Source organism: Melopsittacus undulatus, chromosome 11 (genome assembly GCF_012275295.1).
Source record: "Melopsittacus undulatus isolate bMelUnd1 chromosome 11, bMelUnd1.mat.Z, whole genome shotgun sequence".
In the NCBI taxonomy this organism is placed as follows: Eukaryota; Metazoa; Chordata; class Aves; order Psittaciformes; family Psittaculidae; genus Melopsittacus; species Melopsittacus undulatus.
In genome coordinates this window covers 13,850,576-13,862,722 of record NC_047537.1, presented here as the reverse complement: position 1 = coordinate 13,862,722, position 12,147 = coordinate 13,850,576, and positions in this window count along the sequence as shown.

Sequence of the window (12,147 nt, the reverse complement as noted above, 5' to 3'; positions counted from 1 at the left end):
TATTCTGTTCGTATTAGAGTTCTTTCTACTCCTACTTCTTGTAAGTAGTACTTCTTGTAAGTAGTACTCCTACTTCATAACAAGTTTTGGGCATAATAACACATTAATTCACATGCTCTGTTTTGATTACTCTGCTCATCTTGGTCCAATTCTACTGTTGCAAGAGCAAAGATTGGAAGCCAGCTTGCCTCGCTCCTTGTTAAGTCAATTAAACAGAAGTTAGGAATGTGCCCATGGGGATTTACTGGTTTGCCAACAGTGGTCAGAGACTTCAAACACAGCCAGTCAAAAACTGGACCAGATGATCTTCAGAGGTCACTTCCAACCTGGACTGTTCTATGATTCCATGATTCACTTGAGAACTTTACCAGCCTTGGGCACCCCACTGCCTTTACTGTAATCACACTGGGTTTGAATATAGGGTGAAGCAGTGACCCTTCCAGAAATTCCAACCAAAAGGATTTTTCTCTGCCCTCTAAGAATTAATAAATCAGGCTCTTACCTCTCTCGATACCAGATGGGTGGCTTGAAGGCTGGCAGCTGGTCAGTACTGTAAAACAGAAAAGGCAAATCCTTACTTCCTGCTGCACAGAAATCCAGAGTGAAAAAAGGCAGGTGGCTTGAAAGCACATTTAAAACTTCAGCTGTGAAAATGTGTGCTGTCCTGCAAATGAGCACTGAAGGTAGCAGGAATGTTGTGGCAAACACATAAGGGCACCATCCTTTCCCTCCAAGCCTGTGAATACCATACACTTACCTTGAAGCTTTCCCTGGAGACAGCGCAGACTTGTCGCAGGGATGTTTTATATGATCTAGTCTGCAGATGCTACAGATGCCTACTCTTTCTTCGGTCAAAAAATTTTTGGCAAACCTTCTTTGGCAAAGCATTGTCTGGCAAACTGAACTAAGGGCATAATTGTCATTTGACATGACTAGATATAATTAGAAATTTTTGCTGTCTTACTGACTATATGAATACATGTCCTATAAATAATTTGACAAGGGTGTTAAGGAGGGAATCTGGACTCTTCAAGGCACTTACGGAACTTGGATACTGGACTTATGGATTCTATTGCTGGCTTTCCCACCGACCCACTGTCGGTCCCAGAGTGGATTGCTTGGAATGTCTGTGCTGCAGCTATCCCAGCTGTACAATGGAGGTGACAACATTAATCACACTATGTGATGGTGTGAGGCTTATAAGAAATGCCTGAAAGCAATACATTAAGCAGGCCACTAAGAGGAAAATAAGTATTACTAAAAGCATTTGGCAGTTGTGTTGTAAAAATTCTGAAAGTAGAGGAGGAATGTGGATCATTCAGTGTGATAGTGCTGGTGCCTGAGAGTCACAGACATCCAGAGAGACAAAGAGATGAGAGACAAAAGCCAAGAGACAAAGATTTGGTCAAAACAATAGGAGGCTGGGGACTAGCTGAAATACTGGATTGGAGTCTCAGAGAGAGATATAAGGTCACTTGTGATGTATGAAGAAGAGCACACATACACTCATGCACATATGTCCATCTGTACACTTGAATGGGAGATTGTCCAAGAAGGGGTATTACAGGTCTGTACATGAATTCATACTAAGAAGGATGTCATAAGGTATTCTGTGATTTCTTCTGCCTATCTAGGTCAGTGCAACTAAACAACAGGTGCTCCTTTCTTTTCTTGATGATATTTTAATTAATCAGAAAGTAGCCACATTGGTATTTCAGGAAAGGACATCAGTTCTTATGTCTTTTTTTCTAAGTCTGACCTGTCAATCTGTACCATAAATAAAGAAAATTGCTGAGGTAAATATTTAGGACTGTAAAAATCTATGTAATTTGTATATTCATTCCCCTTTTCAACAAGGAGTTGTTAGTCTCTAAATAAAACAAGGGATTTTTTTCCACTCCTACTGAAATGTCTGCTCCTGCAGAATTACAGAGCCCTTCCACCATTCCACAGCTCAGCTCACACATCCAGAAGACAACCTAGGTAAAGAGACTAGGAATCGTCAGTGTATAGATAAATCCACGGCACTTCTTTCTGATTCCTCTAACATGAAAACCCCACAATCTCATCTGAAGCCTGTCTCCCATATGTATGCTCCCAATGTCAAATTCACTAACCAGGATGAAAGCTAAGACCCCTTCAGTCCTTCCCTATTCAAAACTCACAGAAACTACAATCTTGCACATTCACATATTCATATAGTTCCTGCAACAAAAGTTGTCATCAGGTTACTGCCTGTATCAGAGCACTAGGTATAGGTGGAGGACAGCCCTGATAGTCTGAGAAAAGGGGATTTGCTGATAGTCCTGGGGAATGACTCATCTAGTTTTAGGGAAAGGGCGCTGTTATTTGAGCTGCTTTAAATGCTGTCAGATCTAAACACACTCTTCTTCTGGTCATTGCCATTTTGGTTATTGAAAGAGGTGAAGGGCACAGGGACAAAGTTAGAAAAATGATGCCTAGTATACAAGGGTCCAGCATCAGGTGCTACCCTGCACATTAAGAGCTTGCTCCAAGAAGGGCTCTGACATTGCAGCACCCACATTTTGTGTGGCTGGGCCTCAGCCTGGAACCCAAACCTGTTCCAAACTGAGGCACTGGGATGTTACGTGGTGTCTAGCAGCCCAATGGGTTATTGGTCCTGGCCAAGAAGGGGACAGGAGGGCCTTGGCAGATCACAGAATAGGGTTAAGAAGACCATGGGAGAAGCAAGGATATCTAAGACCTCTCCCAGGACACAAGAGCTGAGGATTTTCTCCCATCAGGTTAGAAAGGGAGCTCTGGTCTCCTGTTCCCACAGAAGCTGTAATATCTGAACTGTAAAGGCAGCTTCCTCCAGCAGCAACAGGTTAAGTATTAAGTAGAACGATAAAATAACTTGCATTGGAAGGGTTCTTCAAACATCATCTAGTCCCACACACCTGCTGTGGGCAAGGATATCTTTTGCTAGATTAGATTGCTAGAAGCCGTATCCAATCTGCTCTTGAACGCTTCCAACGGTGGGGCATCTGTAATTTCTATGGGAAACATGTTCCAATGTCTCATAACACTCATAGTAAAATATTTCTTTGTTATATCTACTCAGGATATACCCCTTTTCAGTTTAAAACTATTGCTTCTTGTCCTGTCACCCCAGGCATTGATAAAATGCCTTTCTCCGTCTTTCTTATAAGCCCCCTGTAAGTATTGCAAGGTGACAGAAAGGTCTCCTCAAACCTTTCTCAACTCTAGGCTGAGCAACCCAACCTTCTTTGTAGGAGAGATGTTCCAGCTCTTGGGTCATTTCTGTGGCCCTCTTCTGGATTGACTCTAGCAGGTCCACATCTTTCTTGTGGTGGGGATACCAGAGTTAACAGGAATACTGCAGGTAGGGTCTTAAAAGAGCAGAGTAGAAGGGGAGAATCACCTCCCTTGAACTGCTGCTCACACTTCTTTTGAAGCAGCCCAGGATCCAATTGGATTTCTGGGCTTCAAACACACGTTAGTGGCTCATGTCCAGTAGTATCCCCAAGTTCTTCCCTGAGTAAGCTGTATTGCTTTTCCTTGAGGTCCTGCTCTCAGTAATATGTAGCAAGTCTGTCTTAATGCAGCACTACAAGGACAAAATGCCTTCAGGATGTTCCTGGATCTCCAGGAGCTATATAGAGAGTCTAGCTGAGTGTGACTTTGTGGGCTGAAAATCCTTGAATTTCCAGTGGCCAGTGTCAAAGCCTGTCTTCTCAGTAAAGCTATTCTGGGGTTTTGCTGGGGTTTTGTCTAGTCTGTGGACCCAAGTGTGTAACAGGCAGGAGTAAGGCACATGGCCAGGCAGTTCTGGGCATGCGGTCAGCAGAGGGAAGGTATAATTTGGAAGGGAAGTAGCTGGTGAGTTGAGGCGTCTCTAGGTGTTAGCAGTCACTTAGCAGTGCTTTTAGAATGGCAAACTTCAATGCAGGTCTGTTCACAAAAGAGTTTAGAAACCAGAAGCCTTCTGTGGAATTGGTTCCAACCCCAAGGTAACTACTCAGGCTATGGGAAAGAATTCCTTCCTTGCTCCCTAATATCCTCTCAACAGTCAGATGACATTTTGTTTAGCTGTAAAGAACTGTTAAAGTTCAAGTAGGTTTGATCAGTGTTCCCAGGAAGATATTAACTGTACCCTCTGTATTTCACAGTCTTAAACTCAGGTGATTACCTCTATTGTTATAAATAGAGACAGAGTGCTTTTTCAGTCTTTTCAAATGCTCTAAATTATCTGGATATTTTTCCAGTCTTCATCTTTACTTAAAAGTCTACTTTACAGAACTATCTTTTTACTGAATTGTGTTACCAAATTCAAACTATAGGCAGTTTCCCCCTGTGGTTGTCTTATATTGTCAAAAGACAATTGAAAAAATTCAAATTACAAAATGATGAATAAGTTTTGGTTAGCTTATGGAGCCTCACACAATTTCTACACATCGAGTGAAATGAATTTGAAGAGAGTAATAGCAATTTAAACTTGATGATGTGTATGTGCAGTTAGGCACAATGGCAAATTCAGTTAATTTTCAATGTGTAGGGGGAAGAATATAATCATCTGTGCTCTGCAGGAAAGCTGAAAAAAATGCCTATGTACTGAGCTCACCTAAAAAATGAAATCTTCTCATAAAAGAAACTGTCCCACTGCCTTTACCAGTAGCCACATGGTCTAGGGCAGCAGGGACCTATCTTCTTAGTATGACCTTGAAGTGAGCCTTTCAAGGCCCTTTTCAGGTTACAGCAACAGCTGAGAAAAGAAGTAGCTGATTCCAACTGCTGCCAGGATTTAATGGAAACTCAGCACAGGGTGGCTGGAGAAATTAATTCCTTCTTATGTCCTCTCTCTGGTATTAATGTCTCCTGCTCTTTGCCCCCATTCCCAGGGTGATATATAACTGAACCCTTCTCATTGTCCCTCTCACATCTCATTCTATGATCAAGCATAGTTTCTGAGGGAAATAACACCATGTTGAACAATCATGGCAAAAGTTTGTAGTGCATCGATATCTGCTTTACAAGATCTAGAATCCAAGGTAATGTAGACAGTCACAGTTCATACATTAATAGAACTGAAATTCTCCAGTATTTTTATCCTTGACTTAACTCTGATCCTACTCAGTAGCAGATAATTTTTGTTCACTCAGGTATACCTGGTCAGTACTATGTGTGTTGAAAAATGTGGTCTTATGTTTGAGTCAATTATGTCAGTGCCATAGTTCAAAGAGAAAATTCAGTGCAATTAAAAGTATCTTAATGATGTTCTGATAACTGCACCTTCTGTCCACTGAAGTAGCAAGGAAAGCCATAGTTCCCAAGGATGTATCATCTGAAGGAAACTGTGACATCTCAGAAGGCAATGCTGCAAACATCCTCCTGCAATGAATTCAGTATCTTGTCAGGAATGGGAAGCTATGTTTCTTCCAAAAAGCAGGCTATAATTTAGAGACAACTTAGCTAAGGGATTGGCAGGAAATCAACCTCATGTCTTGGAAGAAACTCTCAACTATCTGATGAACTCAAGGATCAATCAAACTCTGGCTCCCTATAAGCTACAAGTACTTAATTATAACATGAGATTTAAATAGTGATGTTTTCAATGTCAAAACAAAGAAACAGTGTAATTATATAGCTGGAATGCAAAGCTAAATTCACTGGACCACATTTATCTTGCTCAACATTGTTTTGTTGGCACAAAGTCAGGAGTCCAGACATCATCAGGTTCTTATTAGCTCCATCAGACCAGGAAGACTGAAAAGGCAGAGGTAGGCAGCATTTATATGAATTCACTTCAAGCATACTAGAGGAAAATCTCATTGCTGTGAGATTTTTTTCACTACCATATAGTTACATCCCAACTTTCTAGAAAAACTCTCAACATTAAAAAGACATTTGAATGTCTCAGTTGTTTAGGACAACTTCCATCATTCCTTGCAAATCTGGTCATCTTTGCCTCACAGATCACAGCTGACAGCCCCATCTCAGTGACATCTCACAGTTCACTTGCTGTTCTAGAGGAATCCCCTTCCTGACATTAGATTTGACAATATGAGAAAAAGAAACATGTTAAAATCTGTATTTTTTATTTTGATAGTTGTCTTATACCTTCACCTGAATAAGAATATATTAAAAGGGATATTTACTTACTTGATATTTTAGTGATCAGCTGTAAAACACTTTGTTCATTGAAAGAAAGAGCTATAGAGCTATAGGAATTAAGATGAAAAATATAGCTTATTTATATATTTTTCTTGAAAGTACATTGGTAAAATCATTCCAGAATAACATGGTGTCATGAATAACTTGGATGTATGTCAAAAGTTTGCCAGAACTTACAACACATAATATTAGCACAGTGCTACAAAAGTCTTCCAAAAGTAGACTGATATATTAGCAGTCCCTTCACAGAGACTGGCTGGCTGGTTCTTGGTAAAAGCACTTGGTGTCCAAAAGAAAAACTTACTTAATGGGGACTTAATTAGTATTGTCATTAGTGTTTTGAACTGCAAGAACACAAAGACAATAGAAACACAGACAAGAAGTACTGAAGAGTAATTCAGGTGGAAAACTTGAACTAAAACATATGGAAACTATGGCCTGAAACATTCCTAGGTGATTTTTACCAAAATACCAGTGATTTTTCTCCTTTCTGCAGCTTTCAACAGAAAGGTAAAATATTTCACTGTTTTGTTTTTTTGGGTCTTTTTTTTTTGTCCATCTCTGCTCCATGGTCACAGGCTGAGGATTTCAGGGAGTAATCCCAATGATTATTACCAAGGAAAATAAACTAAATGTTAGACTGAGGTTTTCAAGGCAAAGTGGGCAAGTAATTTGGACTACATTTATAGAGGTCAAAGATGGAGATGAGCACCAGAGGAACACCATGGAAAACAATTGAATATCCAGTGCTTCTGTGTCACTGAAGCTATCAATACAGATAGCAAGCACTTCTTTAATTTCCTGCAATTGAAAAGGCCTGGTGAAATCAAAAAAAGTTTGTAGGCAGCCTATTCTAAAGTGTTCTTCTGTAAGAAGCAAAAATTTCAAAGAAATCTCATGTTCAGTCACAGCCACTCTCATGAACATACCCTGAAGGGATTTGAGCTACTTATCCTTTGTGGCAGCTTTATTTTCTTTCACAAAGTTGATCTTTCTCCCAGCAGTGATTAATTTATATTTCCTGACATGTTGGCCTGTAGGCTTCTTGCAAAGACATCTATATCCCAAAGTCCTCAATTTTATTTACCTGCTCTACATTCACAGACATCAGTGAATTACACTGGAGAAAGCTCCATCTTGTGCTAAGTTTTTGCTAGTACAATGCACTATCCAAAGGAACATCTGCTGATATGGGAAGCCAATTACTTATACTGATAAAGTATTAGCAGAGACCTTGTCAAGCTTTTGGCCTGTGCCAACTACACAACTCCTAAGCAGATTCAAAGACATAACTGAACAGCTGGCATTTTCTGGGACAAGTCCCAATACAGCCTGCATTCATGCTTGAAACAGAATAGTTTACTCCTATAAGCATAAGCAGTCCCATGCCAGTTGGCCTAAGTTCCTGGACATGTTTAATTTACTAGTGTAGCTGTAGTGCTCCTGTAGAAAGGTTTGAAACAGCCACAGAAATAGCTGTCCCAAGGGAAGGAAGCACCTGCTGAAAGAAGCAACAATACCTTAATGGAAAAAAGGGAAAGAAAAAGGATCTTGCCTCTGTTAGCTTTCTATGTTTCCACTTCTGCAGGGCTGATCTCTGCTGCAGATGAATGTAAAGCACAGCAGAGTTGAAAGAGAAGAGACAGAGTGAAAGCAGACCCTGGATACAGGCTGTTCTGGACAGTGGTGCAGCGTGGGCAAGGTTCTGCAGTGCTGACATTCCCATGGAAGAGGGAGGATTCAGGTGTGCTGAAAATAGACCCTTCAAGATGGAGACCAGACAGCTGCCTTACTCTCTGCCACCCCTTAAAACATGGTCCCAATGTATTGTGACTGTCTGTGAGACCAGGAGCAAGAAGTCTCATCTTAGCAAGGCAGCACAAGTCAAGTGGGAAAGTGGAGGCATCTCAAGGCTGCTAGTCTGCATCCCATTAGGACACCCCACTCTGCACAACCCACCCATAGTTTTTTCTTAGTGCCATTTATCTAATGAACTGGAAACTTTACTTTAGCTGAAATAAGTGTGTGAATGAGGAGACAGTGGTGGAAGCAATAAACCATGTGAAATACCAAGCTAAACAACTTTAGGCTCTGTGTAAAGGTGTAAGGATTTTCCTAGTTTATCTTGCAGGTGTCTCATTTGGAAGCTGAGGATGTATGGGATGGATGAATGGGTTGCTGTGACATTTGAAAATTATCTGGACTGTTCAAGGAGTAGCAATCAGCAGCTAAATAGTAGCTATCTGGCAACTTAATGAGAACAGTACCCGTGTGGTCCACAATGAAGCCCTTATCTTTCAAAATCCAGCAGTACCCTGAGTGATGACACCTTTTGTACCTTTAGCAGATAACACTCATTTATGGGGAATGAACATCACAAGTGGCAGAGATTCAATCCAGTGGGACCTTGGTAAACCTGAGGGTGAGGTAAAGAAAGACTTCATGATGCACAGTAATGAGAAGTGTAGTATTCCACCTGGAGCAGAATAAGGCCATATGGACAGGGAAGTGCCTTAGCAGTAGCCCTGATGGAAAGGATGTGTGCATTTTGGAAGATGTTAGTTTGAACATAAGCCAGTGCTGCTTTCTCACTCTGAGGAAGCAAATGCCATAGTGGGCTGCATCATGAACATGTCCAACAGAGTGAAGGAAGTCACTTTCTGTCTTGTACTTGGGACTGATGCAGTCACACCTGGAATACACTGTTATGTTTGGGGCTTTGCAGTTTAAGAGGGATGGAGAAACATAGAATCATAGAATAGTTAGGATTGGAAAGGACCTCAAGATCATCTAGTTCCAACCCCCCTGCCATGGGCAGGGACACCTCACACTAAACCATATCACCCAAGGCTTCATCCAACCTGGTCTTGAACACTGCCAGGGATGGAGCATTCACTGCTTCCCTGGGCAACCCATTCCAGTACCTCACCACCCTAATAGTAAAGAATTTCTTCCTTATATCCAGTCTAAACCTCTGCTGTTTAAGTTTCAACCTGTTACCCCTTGTCCTATCACTACAGTCCCTAATGAATAGTCCCTCCCCAGCATCCCTGTAGGCCCCCTTCAGATACTGGAAGGCTGCTATGAGGTCTCCACGCAGCCTTCTCTTCTCCAGGCTGAAGAGCTCCAACTTTCTCAGCCTGTCTTCATATGGGAGGTGCTCCAGTCCCCTGATCATCCTCGTGGCCCTCCTCTGGACTTGTTCTAACAGTACCATGTCCTTTCTACGTTGAGGACACCAGAACTGCACACAATACTCCAAGTGAGGTCTCACAAGAGCAGAGTAGAGGGGCAGGATCACCTCCTTCGACCTGCTGGTCACGGTCCTCTTGATGCAGCCCAGGATACGGTTGGCTTTCTGGGCTGTGAGTGCACACTGCTGGCTCATGTTCATTTTCTCATTGACCAACACCCCCAAGCCCTTTTCTGCAGGGTTGCTCTGAATCTCTTCTCTGACCAACTTGTAGCTGTGCCTGGGATTGCTCCGACCCAGGTGTAGGACCTTGCACTTGTCATGGTTAAACTTCATGAGGTTGGCATCAGCCCACCTCACAAGTGTGTCAAGGTGTCTCTGAATGGCATTCCTTCCCTCTAGCGTATCAACAGAACCACACAGCTTGGTGTCATCAGCAAACTTGCTGAGGGCACACTCAACTCCATTGTCCATGTCAGCGACAAAGATATTAAACAAGACCGGTCCCAACACCGATCCCTGAGGGACACCACTCATTACTGATCTCCATCCGGACATTGAACTGTTGACCACAACTCTTTGAGTGCGACCATCCAGCCAGTTCTTTATCCACCGAGTGGTCCACCTATCAAATTGATGACACTTCAATTTAGAGACAATCCAACAGGGTCTACTGAAGGGCTACAAAAATGGTGAACGACCTAGAGCACATTACCTGGCTACAAACCACAATGAGTAGAGGGCAACAATTTGCCTTTGTATCTTCCACTATTTCCTATCTAACTCCGTTGGTCAGAATAATTGTGACAAGTGACAAATTCTTATCCCCTGTCCTGTGATATTCACCAGGATGCTGCAGGTGCACACAAATAATCCTGAGGAGTGCAGTCTACGCAATCCCAGATGGTTAGGACTTCTGCTGGTGATTTAGTGGCACAAAAATTAAAAATCTAGTTCTAGAATGATGAAAATAAGAGATTGGAGCATTAAGGGAAAAGATGCATGCTATGGGTTTCCCAAACAGACACAGTGACATTGGCTGCACCACAGTGGTACTTGGGAATCTGTTAGGGGAGCACTGATGCCTCTGTATAAAGCTCTGGTGACACCTGCTTTGAAGTATTCTGAACTGTTCCAGCCATACACATTCAGACATTACTGACTCAATTTTACACTGTGCCAAGAGAATTGGTGAGACCACAGGGGAACAGAGAAGCTCCTCTGAGGGAGAAGCCTGGAAGAGCTCAGCTTAGCAAAGGTTTACTATTGTAGGGCAAAGGCTGAGGTGGGAACAAGCACTGTAAATAAACCTGCATAACCCCCACATCAGCTCTTGTCTGGGAAGCAAAGCTTGAGTCCACTTCTGGAGATCATTGCTGGGGTTCCTGTTTGATGTCCCCACTCAACAAAACCAAAGGTATGAGTGAGCTCCCCTATTTGCAAATGATGATTCCAATGCCCAAGAAAACAAAAAGTTGCGTGAGAGGGAGAGGAAGGTCAGAGAACATAAACCACCTCTTCCTTTCTGAAAGGACAGGCCTAAGACTATTGAGACAACTGGGAGAGGACCGTGGTGACCACCCTGTGCCTAAAATAACAAATGTATTCTTTGCAATATGTGACTGCCAGGGCACAGGTATCTATAACCTACCCTGACAGGAGAAAAGATATCCTTGAGCTTCAACTGATCCCATAAAGGAGCTGCTCATTGAACTGCATTTGTCGAGCTGCTACACATTCAAACCACTATACCTACCTGCTTTACTGCTGTGTGTTGTCTTGTTGTGACAGGTTATGTCAGGACATGGCAGATGGTCTGGGCCAGCCCAAAAGTCACACCAGAGCAGTGTCTCCCTGGCAGTGGCTGAGAGCCTCACTGGTGTCTGAGGCTGATAAAGCTCAGGAATTATGGGTACAGACACATGTGCAGAGGCTTTCCCTGATCACTGTTCCATTTCCCAGGTGTTCTGAGCTTGGGCACATCCCACTCCTGATGCCTTTGTTGTGTGTGGGATCAGGATCAGGTGGGATCTGCACCTGGTTCTCCTCTCATAGATTTGTGTGGCAGGTTCTTGAGCAAATGAAAATACACAGTAGCCACTCCATTGGTGCTGAGGGTTTGCAGGGTAGTTATATGTGGCAATAAATGGTCTCTAAAGAATTATTCTTTTCATAGTGGAGGCAACCTCTGGGTCTGGGAGCATCCTCTCCAGTCCTTGGGGTTTTTTGACCATACAGCAAGCTAAAATGAGACAGAGGGCAGATCCTATTCCAGCACACATGAACTGTGCAAGTAGCTTTTTCAGATTTGTGTTGCTGGTTTGAAAGAACTGAGTGACATCTAATATGATATGGGCATCTGCACTGTCTTGGCCTGAGCAACTCTGTCAATGATACATCCCTAAGTATCCCAGGCCAGACATGGATGTTAATATCATTACTTCTTGCAGCTGGGTTTTAGCAACATAGATACCATTCTTCACTGACATCTTAAAATTTGAGGGTGAGGTTCAAACTCTCTGGAGAGGATTTGGCTCTGTCAGCTGCACAGAATATAGGATCTGTGCCTATAACAAGAACACAAGGATTTGTACAATTCATGGCATCACAAATTCATCCAAAATAATTATTTCTTTCTATGCTTGGGAAATTACACTCATGGATAAATGAAAGTACACCCACATATGCTCACACACCATTGATGGCCCTCTAATATTTTACTCCTGTGTCAGTCCTCTGATGGCTGTGCAGAGCTTGGACTCTTCCTGGAAAGAAATCTCTGCAGAATACAAAGTGGT